Source organism: Sturnus vulgaris, unplaced genomic scaffold (genome assembly GCF_052056855.1).
Source record: "Sturnus vulgaris isolate bStuVul1 unplaced genomic scaffold, bStuVul1.hap1 Scaffold_719, whole genome shotgun sequence".
NCBI classification, from domain to species: Eukaryota; Metazoa; Chordata; class Aves; order Passeriformes; family Sturnidae; genus Sturnus; species Sturnus vulgaris.
The window spans coordinates 35354-49198 of NW_028276649.1; the positions used below are offsets into that span (position 1 = coordinate 35354).

At 51.4% G+C, this 13845-nt stretch overlaps 2 long non-coding RNA genes across 2 annotated transcripts; one reads left to right on the forward strand and one right to left on the reverse strand.

The window, feature by feature from the left end:
* The first annotated feature begins 1616 nt into the window (after positions 1 to 1616).
* Positions 1617 to 4538, forward strand: LOC148217522 (uncharacterized). Its single transcript, XR_015801024.1, has 3 exons — positions 1617 to 2071; positions 2734 to 2832; positions 4383 to 4538. It is a non-coding gene; the product is annotated as an uncharacterized LOC148217522 (long non-coding RNA).
* LOC148217523 (uncharacterized) lies at positions 3175 to 4610 on the reverse strand. Its single transcript, XR_015801025.1, has 2 exons — positions 4472 to 4610; positions 3175 to 4145 (listed from the first exon to the last, which is right to left on the reverse strand). It is a non-coding gene; the product is annotated as an uncharacterized LOC148217523 (long non-coding RNA).
* Positions 4611 to 13845: the final 9235 nt, after the last annotated feature.

Genomic DNA, 13845 nt, shown 5'->3' on the forward strand with positions numbered 1-13845 from the left:
AACAATCCATGGGCAATGGCGGGAACAGAGCGAGCTGTTGTCGCTCGTGCTGTGGTGGCCGATGCTGTGGGGAAAAAATAAGTGAAAAATGGGGGCAATAATCAGTGATAAATGGGGAAAAAAATCAGTGATTAATGGGGGGAAAAATGCATGAAAAATGGAAGGAAAAATTCAGAGAGAAATGGGGGCAAATATCAGTGATAAATGGGGAAAAAAATCAGTGATTAATGGGGGGAAAAATGCATGGAAAATGGGGGGAAAATTCAGAGAGAAATGGGGGCAAAAATCAGTGAGCAATGGGGGGGAAAATCGGGAAATATCCATGGAAAAATGGGGGGAAAAAATCAGTGAGAAATGGGGGAAAAAATCAGTGAGAAATGGGGGAAACATCATGGTGAAATGGGGGAAAAAAATCTTTGATAAATTGGGGAAACAAATCATTGAGAAATGGGGGAAAAAAATCAGTGAGAAATGGGGAAAATATGGGAAAAAATCCACGAAAATTGCGGGAAAAAATGCATGAAAAATTGGGGAAAAATCATTAAGAAATGGGGGAAAAAAATCCATGAAAAATGGCGGGAAAAATCAGATCGGCGATCGATAGCTAATGCGTGCCTATGGATTAGATCGGCGATCGATTGATCGCGCCTGCCGATCGATTAGATCGGCGATCGATTGCTAATGCCTGCCGATCGATTAGATCGGCGATCGATTGATCGCGCCTGCCGATCGATTAGATCGGCGATCGATTGCTAATGCCTGCCGATCGATTAGATCGGCGATCGATTGATCGCGCCTGCCGATCGATTAGATCGGCGATCGATTGCTAATGCCTGCCGATCGATTAGATCGGCGATCGATTGATCGCGCCTGCCGATCGATTAGATCGGCGATCGATTGATCGCGCCTGCCGATCGATTAGATCGGCGATCGATTGATCGCGCCTGCCGATCGATTAGATCGGCGATCGATTGCTAATGCCTGCCGATCGATTAGATCGGCGATCGATTGCTAATGCCTGCCGATCGATTAGATCGGCGATCGATCGATCGCGCCTGCCGATCGATTAGATCGGCGATCGATTTCCAATGCCTGCCGATCGATTGCTAATGCACACTATTTGCACACTCCTTGCACACCCTTTGCACTCATACAGAGGCAGGAGGTTTGTCAGTTCTGGTCGGGGTTTTTTGGGGCGTTCATTCAGGGGGATTTCCTCAAGGATTGGGACACTCCTTGATTCCATCCCTTGCCTGTCTCCCAAGCGCCACCCTGTGGGCAGAGCGCGGTACTGCGCGCCTGCCTCTCCCAAGATGGCGGCTCGGGTGTCGCTCCCCGACCTTCTAACTCTGGCTGCAAAAGGAGGGTGGCACAGCAAGGAGCCCGCTCGCTCTAGTGGGATGCCTGCGCACGACGCCGACACCGATCCCACGGGTGCGATTTTCGGCGGCGTTTCCAATCGTGCGGACATCTCCTTCAGCCCGCTTCGGCCCGGGGAAGAGGGGCGGGGCCGCCAGCGATGGTCCCGGCGCAGCCCGGGCAGGCTCGGGGCGGAGCCGGGGCTTGGCGAGGCGGGGCACGGAGGTCCCGGGGACGGGACCGGGCGGGGCCGGGGCGGTGCTTTAGGGGCGGTCCCCAGTGGTCCCGGGCGGCACCGGGGGCGGGGCCGGGTGATCCCGGAGCGGTACCGAGCTGTGTTGGGGACGGTGCTGCAGGGGCGGTGCCGGGCCCGCCTCAGGGTGATTGAATGCCCAGAAATCGCCTCCTCTGCCCCGTGCTCACACTGAGCTGCGGGCTGCAGCGTGCTGTCGGAGCTCCGCACACAGCACGGATTTGGGCTTCCCCTCCTCTCAAACCCTCTCCCCCTTCTTCCTCCTCCTCATCTTCCTCTTTGTCCTCTGTCACTGCTGAGGCTCTGGAAAGAACTGAAATTCTGCAGGGAGAGATGTCCTCTCGTGGCCCCAGGGACTGCCTCGGCACGGGCCACGAGCGCCTCCGGCCCCTGCCTTCTCCTGCTTGAAAAGATCACCTGGAGCCCGAGCTCGGGGGGGTGAAATCAGCTGAAATCCAGGTAACTCTGTCAAGTGCCCCCCAGGGACATCGGCGGGGCTGGGGGATGAGGGTTTGAAACAGCAAATTCTTTGGAATATACACCTGTCCCTGTGCCGATGCTGCTGAGCTTCCTGCCACAGTATATCCCCACTCCATGAGGCGCTGTGAGGTTATGGCAGTGGGAATTGAGCAGGGAATTCGGGGCTATGGGCATAATTCACGGGAGCTAGCAAAGCTGACAGCCAACCCCAAATCGGGGCACAGCACAGAGAACAATCTGTGTGCTGCCCTGTCAGCTCAAGCTCCTGGGCTGGGAAGTATTGGGAGTTAAATGTATGGAATTACACAAATCACAGCAACTGGCATCACCCAGAGGGACAATCCAAGGCCCAAACAATTCCTCCACAGTCCACTCTGGGAAAAACACCCTGTGCCTGCCAGGAGCTCTGACCCTGCTTTTCCTACCAGCTCCTGAGCAGTGTCAGGGCCACCACGACGCCTTTAAAATCCAGATAAACCCCAAATCCTACACAGTGAATAATCCAAAGAAAGTACTGAATTGTTGTCATTAAAAGCTCAAAACTCATTAAGAATTCTATGACAACAGTGTAATGGACTCCCAGGAACCTCATGAATGCTCTCGGTTTCATTTTTGTGTATTTTTACTCCCTCATTTGGCAGCTTGTAAAACTTATCCTGGAATTCAGAGGTCAAGCAGGATCGACTTTGGATTGACCTTCACCTCTGTTCCCACTTTGTGCAAACACAACTCGTGCCCAGGTGGGTGAACTCATCACCTCAGCTTTTCACTCCAGAGTATCCCCTCCTTATTTCCCTGTAGATGAACTCAGATCCACTCCTCACCTCCACTGGTCATCCAAGCGTCCATTCTGTTCCCCACAGGCCCTGGTGGCCCCAGGGAGCTCCCTTGGCCTTTCTCCTGCCCCTCTGCAGCCCGAGGTCGCTACACAAACAGTTCTTGTGTCCCCTCTAAATGACCCCGGGTTTTCTGCTCAATGAATGGCATGACCCGTGCCCACTGCTCATGATTCACCCAACCAAAATCAAGAGCAAATGTTGCTTGGGCTTTAAGAACTTGAAATAACTCTGAAGCAGAAGAAATCACCTTTTTCTTCTGGTTTTTATTTTTATTTTTTCATTTAAGATGCTGGACTTGCCTCTGTGGATGTGTGCTGAGCTCTCACTGCAGGGGACTGTCAGGCCTGAATGGCTGTGAGTTCGTGTTCTTCTCAGTAGGGAATCAGAAATTATTCTTAGACCATAGAATTGTTTTCTGAAACCTTTCCCCTTTCCTCTTTGTGCCTTTGAATTTTTCAGCTGTTCCCTGTTGTCACTTCCCCTGCCTGACTTCTGTGCAGCTCCTAGCTGGGAAAAACTGGGAAAACTTAGAGGGTACAGAGGTGGAATTTTTGGCTGGATTTTTCTAACATTTCTAATTTTGCTGAACTTATTTCCCCAGTGAGAAGAGCACGAACTCACAGCCATGCAGGCCTGACAGTCACTGCGGGAAATCTGACACAGTATTAATAAGTAACCTTTCCTGAGAGCAGTCACCACCCCCAGTCCTCCAGCCTTGTCAAATGTTTGCAATGAATGGACCCAAGTTCTAATCCTTAATCTAAATTTATGTCAGCTTTTGTTAGAAAGATACCGGACAGTAAATCATACAAGAGAATTTAAAAATTGCACAAAGAATAACAGGCCCAGACCAAACCCAACCACCCCCATCACCGCTCCACCCCAATTTTGGGAGAAACAGTGATACAGTTTATAAATACTCTCCTTCCACACTATTCAGTCCTTCACCGCACATCCCCAGAGAGGAGTCCCTCAGACCTTGCTCCCCTGAACACCAGGAGAGCTGGAGTTTCACCCAGATCCCACATTCCCATGGCAGTTAATCCCAGCAGGGAGGCAAAGAGGAACCCTGCATCCTCTGACATAGCCCACAGCACGGGCAGCACCAGGAGCCCTCCAGGCTCAGACCTCTGGTGCTGAAGCCTCTGGGCTTTGGCTGATCAAACACCACAGCTCTTGGCAAAGATGGCAGGAGAGTCGTGATTCTTCCTGTCCTGAAAGAGAGGAGGAAAAGAAAATTAAGTCGACTGCAGAAGGATTCCAGCTCTCAACTTCTGCTCTGATTCCTCACTCTGGGGTTTTATCCATGACAAGTGACACCAATTCAGAGTGCCCTTTTCCAGCATTTTTATTCCTAACTATTTCAGACATTAAAAGGATGCTCATTTCTCTTATTGTATTCTTTGCTTAATTTTATTAGAGGCATTTTCATCCCAGACCCCACTTGTCAGTTCTTCAATCCTTTAGCACTGGACTTGGCACAAAGGGATACCCGTGGTGCTGCATCACAAGAAATCCCAAAGAGAAACCCCTTCCAAACCTGACGGAGAAAGCTTTCAAGGCACTCCAGAACACAGACAGCTTTTCCTGCCTTGTCAGGCCACACCAATTCTGTCCCATCCACCTGAACTGTGCAGGTGAGGAAAAGGCTTTCCTTGCTCCTCGGGAATCACTGTCTGAGACCACAGATGTCCATCCTGGGCAGCACCTGGAAACAACGTGGGAAAGGCAAAATGAGAGTGTTTTCTATCAGAAAATTACTACTACTAATAAAAATAACAATCAGAACTTCTGGACAAATTTAGTAACATCACTTTGATATGAGAAATACAGGCCATGCCCATCCTTCTAGCCCAGGTGAAAACAGGAAGGAGAACTAGAGGAAAAGCAGAGTCCCTTATTTGATCTCTGGACACAAACGGAGGCCTTTTCCCTGTGAAACCAAACTCACCCTTCCAGGGTTCCTGAGATCAGCTACGAGGAGGCTTTTGGCACTCCAAGAGCAGCTGGGTCACAGCTGGATGCGGCTTGGGTCTGGGAGACACCGTGCTCCTTCTGGAATTATAGCACGCAAATGCCTGCTCCTGGCCCCAGGCCCGGAGATAAAATCTGTGGGGTTTTTCCCTGTGCAACATTGTTCACCCCTCCCAGGTTCCTGAGATCTGCACAGAGGAGGCTTTGGGCACCCCAAAGGCAGCCAGGGTTACAGGTGGGGGCAGCTTGGGGCTGGGAGAAATCCTCATCCATTTGGAATTTTATCAGGCAGAAACCTGGCTGGGTGCACAGGTCTCTGGACACGACCAGTGGCCCTTTCCCCTGTGAAACAAAACTCACCCTGCCAGGCTCCTGAGACCACTTAGGAGGAGGGGTTTGACTCTCCAAGAGCAGTCGCAACGAGAGATGCTCACACAGAAGGCCATGCAGAAGAGGAAACGAGCGCACCCGCAGCCCCCCAAGGCGCGCCCCAACGCCCCAGACCCGGCACCGCCAGCTCGGGCAGTCCCATAAAGCATCCCCCGCCTCCGCAGCGGCGGGACAGGCGGGGCCCGGGGTCCCGAGGAAACCGAGCGTGCCCGGAGGCGCGGCAGGACGGCAGCGCAGCGCCGCCTGGCGGCGGAGCAGGAGAGCAGCGCCGGGCCCCATGGCAGTATCGGTACCCGTGCGCCCCCTGCTGTCCGCGGCGATGCAGCGCCCGATGCCGAGTTCCACGCCCGTGTCGCCGAGGGAGAGGGGCACCGCTGGCTGGGGCCTCCCCGCCGACACGGACAGAAGCCGAAGCAGAAGCCCCGGTGCCATTGGCGGCCCCTACCCAGCGGGCCGGGCTCCGCCGGGCCCGCGGCCCCGCGCGGTATCGGGTCGGCCCGCTCCCGTCTTCGTCGCACCCGGCCCTGCTCCTGGCATGAAGCGCGTCACCGCCCCGCGCCGTCCCGCCCCCCGCGCGTCATCGCGTGCGTTCGGCGGCCCGCCCCGGGGGCGGTGCCGGGGGCGCTACCCGGGGCGGTGCCGGGGCAGTGCCGGGGGCGGCACCGGGGGCGGTGCCGGGGCGGTGCCGGGGGCGTTCCCGGTCGCCGTGCCGGGGTAGCCCGGGGAGCGGTTCCGGGAGCGGTTCGGGGGGCGGTGCCGATTGCAGTCCCGGTCACTGTCCCCAGTCCCCGTCCCCAGTCCTGGTCCCGGTCCCAGTCCCCGGTTCCGGTCCCCGATCCTGGTCCCAGTCCCAGTTCCCCGTCCCGGAACCCGATCACGGTCCTGGTCCCAGTCCCCAATCCCGGTCCCGGTCCCGGTCCCTGTCTCCAGTCCCCGTCCCCGATCCCGGTTCCGGTCCCTGTCCCAGGTCCCCGTCCCGGTCCCCGATCCCAGTCCCGGTCCACGTCCCCGATCCCGATTTTTCCCCCCCTTTCACACTGATTTTTCCCCCGATTTATCAATGATTTTTTTCCCCATTTTTTCCCATTTCTCACTGATATTTTCCCCCATTTTTCAGGGATTTTTTTCCCCATTTCTCACTGATTTTTTTCCCCATTCTTCATGGAGTTTTCCCCCCGTTTTTTCACTGATTTTTCCCCATTTCTCACTGACTTTTTCCCCATTTTCCCCCATTTCTCACTGATATTTTCCCCCATTTTTCATGGATTTTTTCCAGATTTATCCCCATTTCCCACTGATTTTTCCCCATTTTTCATGGACTTTCCCCCCCCGTTTCTTACTTATGTTTTTCCCCGATTTCTCATTGATTTCCCCCCCCCCCCCCCCCTCATTTCGCACTGATTTTTTACCCATTTTTCCCCATTTCTCACTGATTTCTTTCGCCATTTTTCATGGAATTTCCCCACCCATTTCTAACGGATTTTTTCCCCACTTTTCCCCATTTCTCACTGATTTTTACCCCCATTCTTCATGATTTACAGGATACTCTATCGTGAATGGAAAGCAATTAAAGGAAGGGGGGAGGTTACCAGCCACCTGGTCAGCTCAGACAGCAGAGCTGCACACGCTTGTGAGAGCCTGTGAATTATAGCAGGACAAGACATTAAATATATTTACTGATTCTAAATATGCATATGCGGTAATACATGCATTTGGAAAACTATGGGGAAAAAAAGAGGTTTATTAAGCTGCAGAAGAAAGAAGAAAAAAATTGGTTTACAAGGGATGGCAAGCAGTGGATACCAAAAGCTCTAGCCTTACAATTGTTAAAACAACTTCATTAAAGGAGTCGTTCTGTGCCTTCTTTGGGGTGAGGAAAAAAGGCTGAGGGGGGCTCCGACGTGGTTTGGGGCACCCCAAGGTCCCTGGGAGAGGGAGCCGGGCTGCGCTGGAGGAGCAGGTGAGTCGGGCATGGCGGGGGGTCATGGTGGGTGCCAGAACATTGAGAGGGAGGGGTGGGTGTAGAATGCATGAAAAACAGAACCTTAAAAAATAGCTAAATATAGTCTAAAAGGAATGTTTTATTGGCTTGTGTTTGGATAGAGGTAGGGTTTTTTAATAGATACTGTAAATAGAAAAGATAAAGAATAAAAATATAGAAGCAAATATAAGAAACCAATATATAAATATATTACATTACATTATATTATGTTATGAAAATAGAAATATATAAATATTCAGACTTTAAAAGGAATGTTTTATTGGTTTTTATTTGGTTAGAGGAGGGTTTTTTGAAAATAATATAGGCAAAAATATACAAATATGCAAAAATAGATACTGACATAAAATTATTATAACTATATATGCATATATATATGTAAGTATAAATCTATAGAAATAAATATAAATATAAAATACATGTATGTAGTATGTAATAGAAATAATTTATCGATTTTAATATGTTCTATTAAATAGTATGTTATAATAGAATGTAAATAGCATCTAGTATATTAATATACTAGTAAAAACTACATTAAATAGTATATAAATATAGAATACACAATATAGACATATAAATCTACAGATATAAATATGAAAACTAAATAGAAAAATATATTCAAATATAATTTAAAATAATCGAGTTTTTTGTTTCTATTTGGTTAGAGGCAGAGCTTTTAAAGAAATAATATTAAAAACTATGAACCTCCAAATATAGATGGATATAGATAAAATAGAAATAACATTAGTAATATAAATCTATGTATATAATGAATAATAAAATAATATTGTATATATGATAAATAGAATAGCAATTAAATTGAATATATGAAATATGTCTAGATTATGACTAGAAATTAAATATTAAAAAATAGATGATTTCTATATATAAAAGGTTTTTTTTTTCATTTGGTCAGAGGCAGGGCATTTTTAGTTTGGGTCGGGGTTTTTTTGGGGCGTTCATTGAGAGGATTTTATGACGGGTGGGGACTCTGGTGCTTGGAACTCTCTCCCTTCTCTGTCTGTCCCTGACAGGGCGGCAGTGCCGGGCTGAGTTGGGCGGCAGTGCTGCCGCCGTGTGGACACAGGCGGGTACTGCACCGTGCCCCTCTCAGGATGGCGGAAGGGCCCGCGGGCCGGGACCCAGCCCTGCGGCAGCGCTCAAGATGGCGGCCTCTCTAGGACCCCGGCGGATAGGCGTTTACATAAAACGCCTGTCCGCGCTCGCCGGCGCCCTCACGCCCGCGGCACCGCGGACCGCGCGGCCGTTGTCGGCACGCTCTGACACGTCCGGGAAAATTGTCGGCGAGCGGATCGGCGTCGGCGATTTAATCAGGCATCTTATGCCTACACACCGGGGTCCTGATTTTTTCCCGCCCTTTCTGCCGCCATTTTTGGCAGGTCAGCCGGGGTGCCGCCCGAGGCGCCATTTTGAGAGTGCGGACACACTCAAGATGGCGGCCTCTCTAGGACCCCGGCGGATAGGCGTTTACATAAAACGCCTGTCCGCGCCCGCCGGCGCCCTCACGCCCGCGGCACCGAGGACCGCGCGGCCGTTGTCGGCACGCTCTGACACGTCCGGGAAAATTGTCGGCGAGCGGATCGGCGTCGGCGATGTAATCAGGCATCTTTTGCCTACACACCGGGGTCCTGATTTTTTCCCGCCCTTTCTGCCGCCATTTTTGGCAGGTCAGGCGGGGTGCCGCCCGAGCCGCCATTTTGAGAGTCCCGACACACTCAAGATGGCGGCCTCTCTAGGACCCCGGCGGATAGGCGTTTACATAAAACGCCTGTCCGCGCCCGCCGGCGCCCTCACGCCCGCGGCACCGCGGACCGCGCGGCCGTTGTCGGCACGCTCTGACACGTCCGGGAAAATTGTCGGCGAGCGGATCGGCGTCGGCGATGTAATCAGGCATCTTATGCCTACACACCGGGGTCCTGATTTTTTCCCGCCCTTTCTGCCGCCATTTTTGGCAGGTCAGCCGGGGTGCCGCCCGAGGCGCCATTTTGAGAGTCCCGACACGCTCAAGATGGCGGCCTCTCTAGGACCCCGGCGGATAGGCGTTTACATAAAACGCCTGCCCGCGTTCGCCGGCATAAAAATAAATATGCATAAATATAAACATAGACATAAACATGCACAAACGTTAACCTGCATAGATATAAACATAAACATAAACATAAACATAAACATAAACATAAACATAAACATAAACATAAACATAAATATAAACATAAACATAAACATGCAAAACAATAATAATAAATATAAATATAAATAGAAATAGAAATACAAACATTAATAAAATCAGTGAGAAAGGGGGTAAAATCAGTGAGAAATGGGGGGGAAAAACCATGAAAAATGATGGAAAAATCAGAGAGAAATGGGGGGAAAATCGGTGAGGAATGGGGAAAAAGATCAACGAAAAATTGGGAAAAATCAGTCAGAAGTGGGGGATAAAAATCAGTGAGAAATGGGGGGAAAAGTCGGTGAGAAATGGGGAAAAAATCAGTGATTAATGGGCGGGAAAATGCATGAAAAATGGGGGGAATAATTCAGAGAGAAATGGGGGCAAATATCAGTGAGAAATGGGGGGGGGGGAAATCAGGAAATATCCATGAAAATTGGGGGAAACATCCATGAAAAATGGCGGAAAAAATCAATGAAAAATGGCGGAAAAAATCAGTGAGAAATGGGGAAAAATGGGGAAAAAGGAGTGATAAATGGGGGAAAAAATCAGTGAGAAATGGGGAAAAATGGGGAAAAAATCCACGAAAAATGGGTGGAAAAATCCATGAAAAATCAACGGAAAAATCAGTGAGAAATGGGGAAAACATCATGGTGAAATGGGGCAAAAATCAGAGAGAAATGGGGAAAAATCATTGAAAAATGGGGGATAAAAATCAGTGAGAAATGGGGGGAAAATGGGGAAAAACATCAGTGAGAAATGGGGAAAAGAATCTTTGATAAATTGGGGCAAAAATCATTGAGAAATGGGGAAAATAATCAGTGAGAAATGGGGAAAATTTGGGAAAAATCCAGGAAAATTGCGGGAAAAAATGCTTGAAAAATTGGGGAAAAAATCCGAGAGAAAATCCCCGGGAATCCCCGGGAAAAACCCCCCGGAATCCCCGAGAAAATCCCCCGGAATTCCCCGGGAAAATCCCCCCGGAATCCCCTGGAAAATCCCCCTGAATTCCCCGAGAAACTCATCCCGGAATCCCCGTGATAATCCGTCCGCTATCCCCGAGAAAATCCCCCAGGAATCCCCCAGAAAATCTCCCCGAAATCCCCGGGATAATCTCCCCGGAATCCCCGAGAAAATCCGCCCCGAATCCCCTGGAAGATTCCCCCGGAATCCCCGAGAAAATCCCTCGGAATTCCCCGGGAAAATCAACCCGGAATCCCCGAGAAAATCCCCCGGAATCCCCGGGAAAATCCCCCAGGAAAATCCCCGGGATAATCACCCCGGAATCCCCTGGAAAATCCCCTAGGAATCCCCGAGAAAATCCCCCCGGAATTCGCCGGGAAAATCCCCCCGGAATCCCCCAGAAAATCCCCCCGGAATACTCTGCAATATCCCCCCGGAATCCCCTGGATAATCCCCCCGGAATCCCCGATAAAACCCCCCTGGAATCTCCAGGAAAATGCCCCGGGAATACGTGAGAAAATCTCCCCGGAATCCCCGAGAAAATCCCCCCGGAATCCCGTGGAAAATCCCCCCTGAATCCCCGAGAAAATCCCCCCGGAATCCCCGAGAAAATCCCCCCGGATTCCCCTGAAAATCCCTCGGAATTCCCCGGGAAAATCCTCCCGGAATCCAAGAGAAAATCCTCCCGGAATCCACGAGAAAATCCGCCCGGAATCCCCGGGAAAATCCTCCAGAAATCCCCGAGAAAATCCCCCGGAGTCCCCGGGAAAATCAACCCGGAATCGCCGGGAAAATCCCCCCAGAATCCCCGAGAAAATCCCCCGGAATTCCCCTAGAAAATCCCCCCGGACTCCCCGAGAAATTTCCCCCGGAATCCCCGGGAAAATAGCCCCCGGAATCCGCGAGAAAATCCCCCCGGAATCCACGCGAAAATCCCCCAGAAATCCCTGTGAAAGCCCCCCCGGAATCCCCAAGAAAATCTCCCCGGAATCCCCGAGAAAATTCGCCCGTAATACTCGGGAAAATATGCCCGGAATCCCCTGGAAAAACCCCCCGGAATCCCCGATAAAATCCCCCTGGAATCTCCAGGAAAATGCCCCGGGAATACGCGAGAAAATCCCCCCGGAATCCCCTGGAAAATCCCCCCTGAATCCCCGAGAAAAACCCCCCTGAATCCCCGAGAAAATCCCCCCGGATTCCCCTGAAAATCCCTCGGAATCCCCGGGCAAATCTCCCCGGACTCCCCGAGAAAATCCCCCCGGAATTCCCCGGGAAAATCCCCCCGGAATCCCCGAGAAAATCCCCTAGAATTCCCCGGGATAATCCCCCCGGAATCCCCGAGAAAATCCCCCCGCAATCGCCGAGAAAATCCCCCCGGAATCGCCGGAATAATCCCCTGGAATTCCCCGGGAAAATCATCCCGGAATCCCCGAGAATATCCCCCCGGTATCGCCGAGAAAACCCCCCCGGAATTCCTCGTAAAATCCCCCCGGAATCCCCGGGAAAATCCCTCCGGACTCCCCGAAAAAATCCCCCGGAATCCCCGAGAAAATTCTCCCGAAATACTCGGCAAAATCCCCCAGGAATCCACGGAAAATTCCCCGGAATCCAGGAGAAAATACCCCGGAATCCCCATGAAAATCCCCCCGGAATCTCCGAGAAAATCCCCCGGAATCCCCGCGAATATCCCCCCGGAATCCCCGCGAATATCCCCCCGGAATCCCCGGGAAAATCCCCATGAATTCCCCGGGAAAATAATCTCGGAATCCCCGAGAAAATCTCCCCGGAATCACCGAGATAATGGCCCCGGAATACCCGAGAACATCCCCCGGAATTGCCCGAGAAAATCATCCCGTAATCCCCGAGGAAATCCCCCCGGAACACTCGGGAAAATCCCCCCGGAATTCCTCGTAAAATCACCCCGGATACCCCGGGAAAATCCCTCCGGACTCCCCGAAAAATTCCCCCCGGAATACTCGGGAAAATCCCCCCGGAATCCCCGAGAAAATCCACCCGGAATCCCCTGGAAAATCCACCGGAAATTCCCCGGGAAATTCCTCGCTGAAACCCCTGGAAAATCCCCCCGGAATCCCGGAGAAAATCCCCCCGGAATTCCCCGGGAATATCCCCTCGGAATCCCCGGGAAAATCCCCCCGGACTCCCCGAAAAAATCCCCCCGGAATACTCGGGAAAATCCCCCCGGAATTCCCGAGAAAATCCCCCGGAATTCCCTGAGAAAATCGCCCCGGAATCCCAGTGAAAATCCCCCCGGAATCCCCGATAAAATCCCCCCGGAATCCCCGGAAAATCCCCGCGGAATTCCGGTCCATTTCTGTAGGAGAATAGTTTGTAAGGATAGTGCAGAAGGCACTAGTTGCCAACGAGTTACAGCTGTACTGATTAGCAAGGAGTGGAAACAGCCTTGCCTGCCCAGTGAGGCTGGTTGTTATAAAAGCGTGGGTCAGCTGGCTGCCAGTTTCACTAAGCACAGCTCCAGCTGGAGGTGCAGAGCCTGCTGCAGTGTGGGCTGGAGCCTGCTGGCTGTGCTGCGAGGAGGAAGGGACACGTGGCCGTGCAAGGGATGGACAAGGTGAGAGGATGCTGTGTGTGGGACAGACAGGCTCAGGTGGCTGGGGAAGGGACAGGCTGGGGTTTAGCCAGTCGTACAGAGGAGAGGAGGAGTCGGTGCTGTGTGGAGCTGCCTGTGAGAAAAGGAGTCAGAGTTGCCTCAAAGAAATCTGTGGAGAGAAGGCATGAAAAGTGTGTAATGAAAGACTAATGTTGGTGCCTGTCATGTCTGTCTTGATAGAATTGCTACACGTTTTCTCGGAATGCTTGAATTTAGACATAAAATGAAAACTTTATTGTAAGAAAGGAATGCATTTCTCACCAAAGTGGTGTAGGGTGGGGGATCACAACTCCCAGATGGCCTGGAAGCGGAACGGCCACAGGGGTTACTGTAACTGGGCCTCCAGTACCAAAGCCCCAGTGGGTTTAAAGGCTAGAGCTGGGCTGGGATTAGCACGGGCTATGCAGCTGGGCTCATGCACAGGTCTGTCAGCACTCCTACCCGAGGACAGTCCCTCACCTAGGGAGAGGTTCTAGGCCTGGAGATGAGGCTGAGTTTGGGAAGGGTGATGAGGACACGGTTAGGGAGGGATGTAAATGCATATCAAAAGACTTAATTTTGAGGGGTGGCAAGCATTAGCTATAAAACAGTAAGTATTTACAGCTAAAGGCTGGAGGTGGGGGCTGTCTGAGGAGGACAGGACTGTTTAAGGCTGAAGTTGGGAGAGAAACCTTGGTGAAGCTTTTGCGTTAGAAACGGCCTCACCTGCCAAATCAGATTTTTGTCTTCAGGATTGCATGAGTGAGGATGCCACAGCCAAGGAAAAGGTTC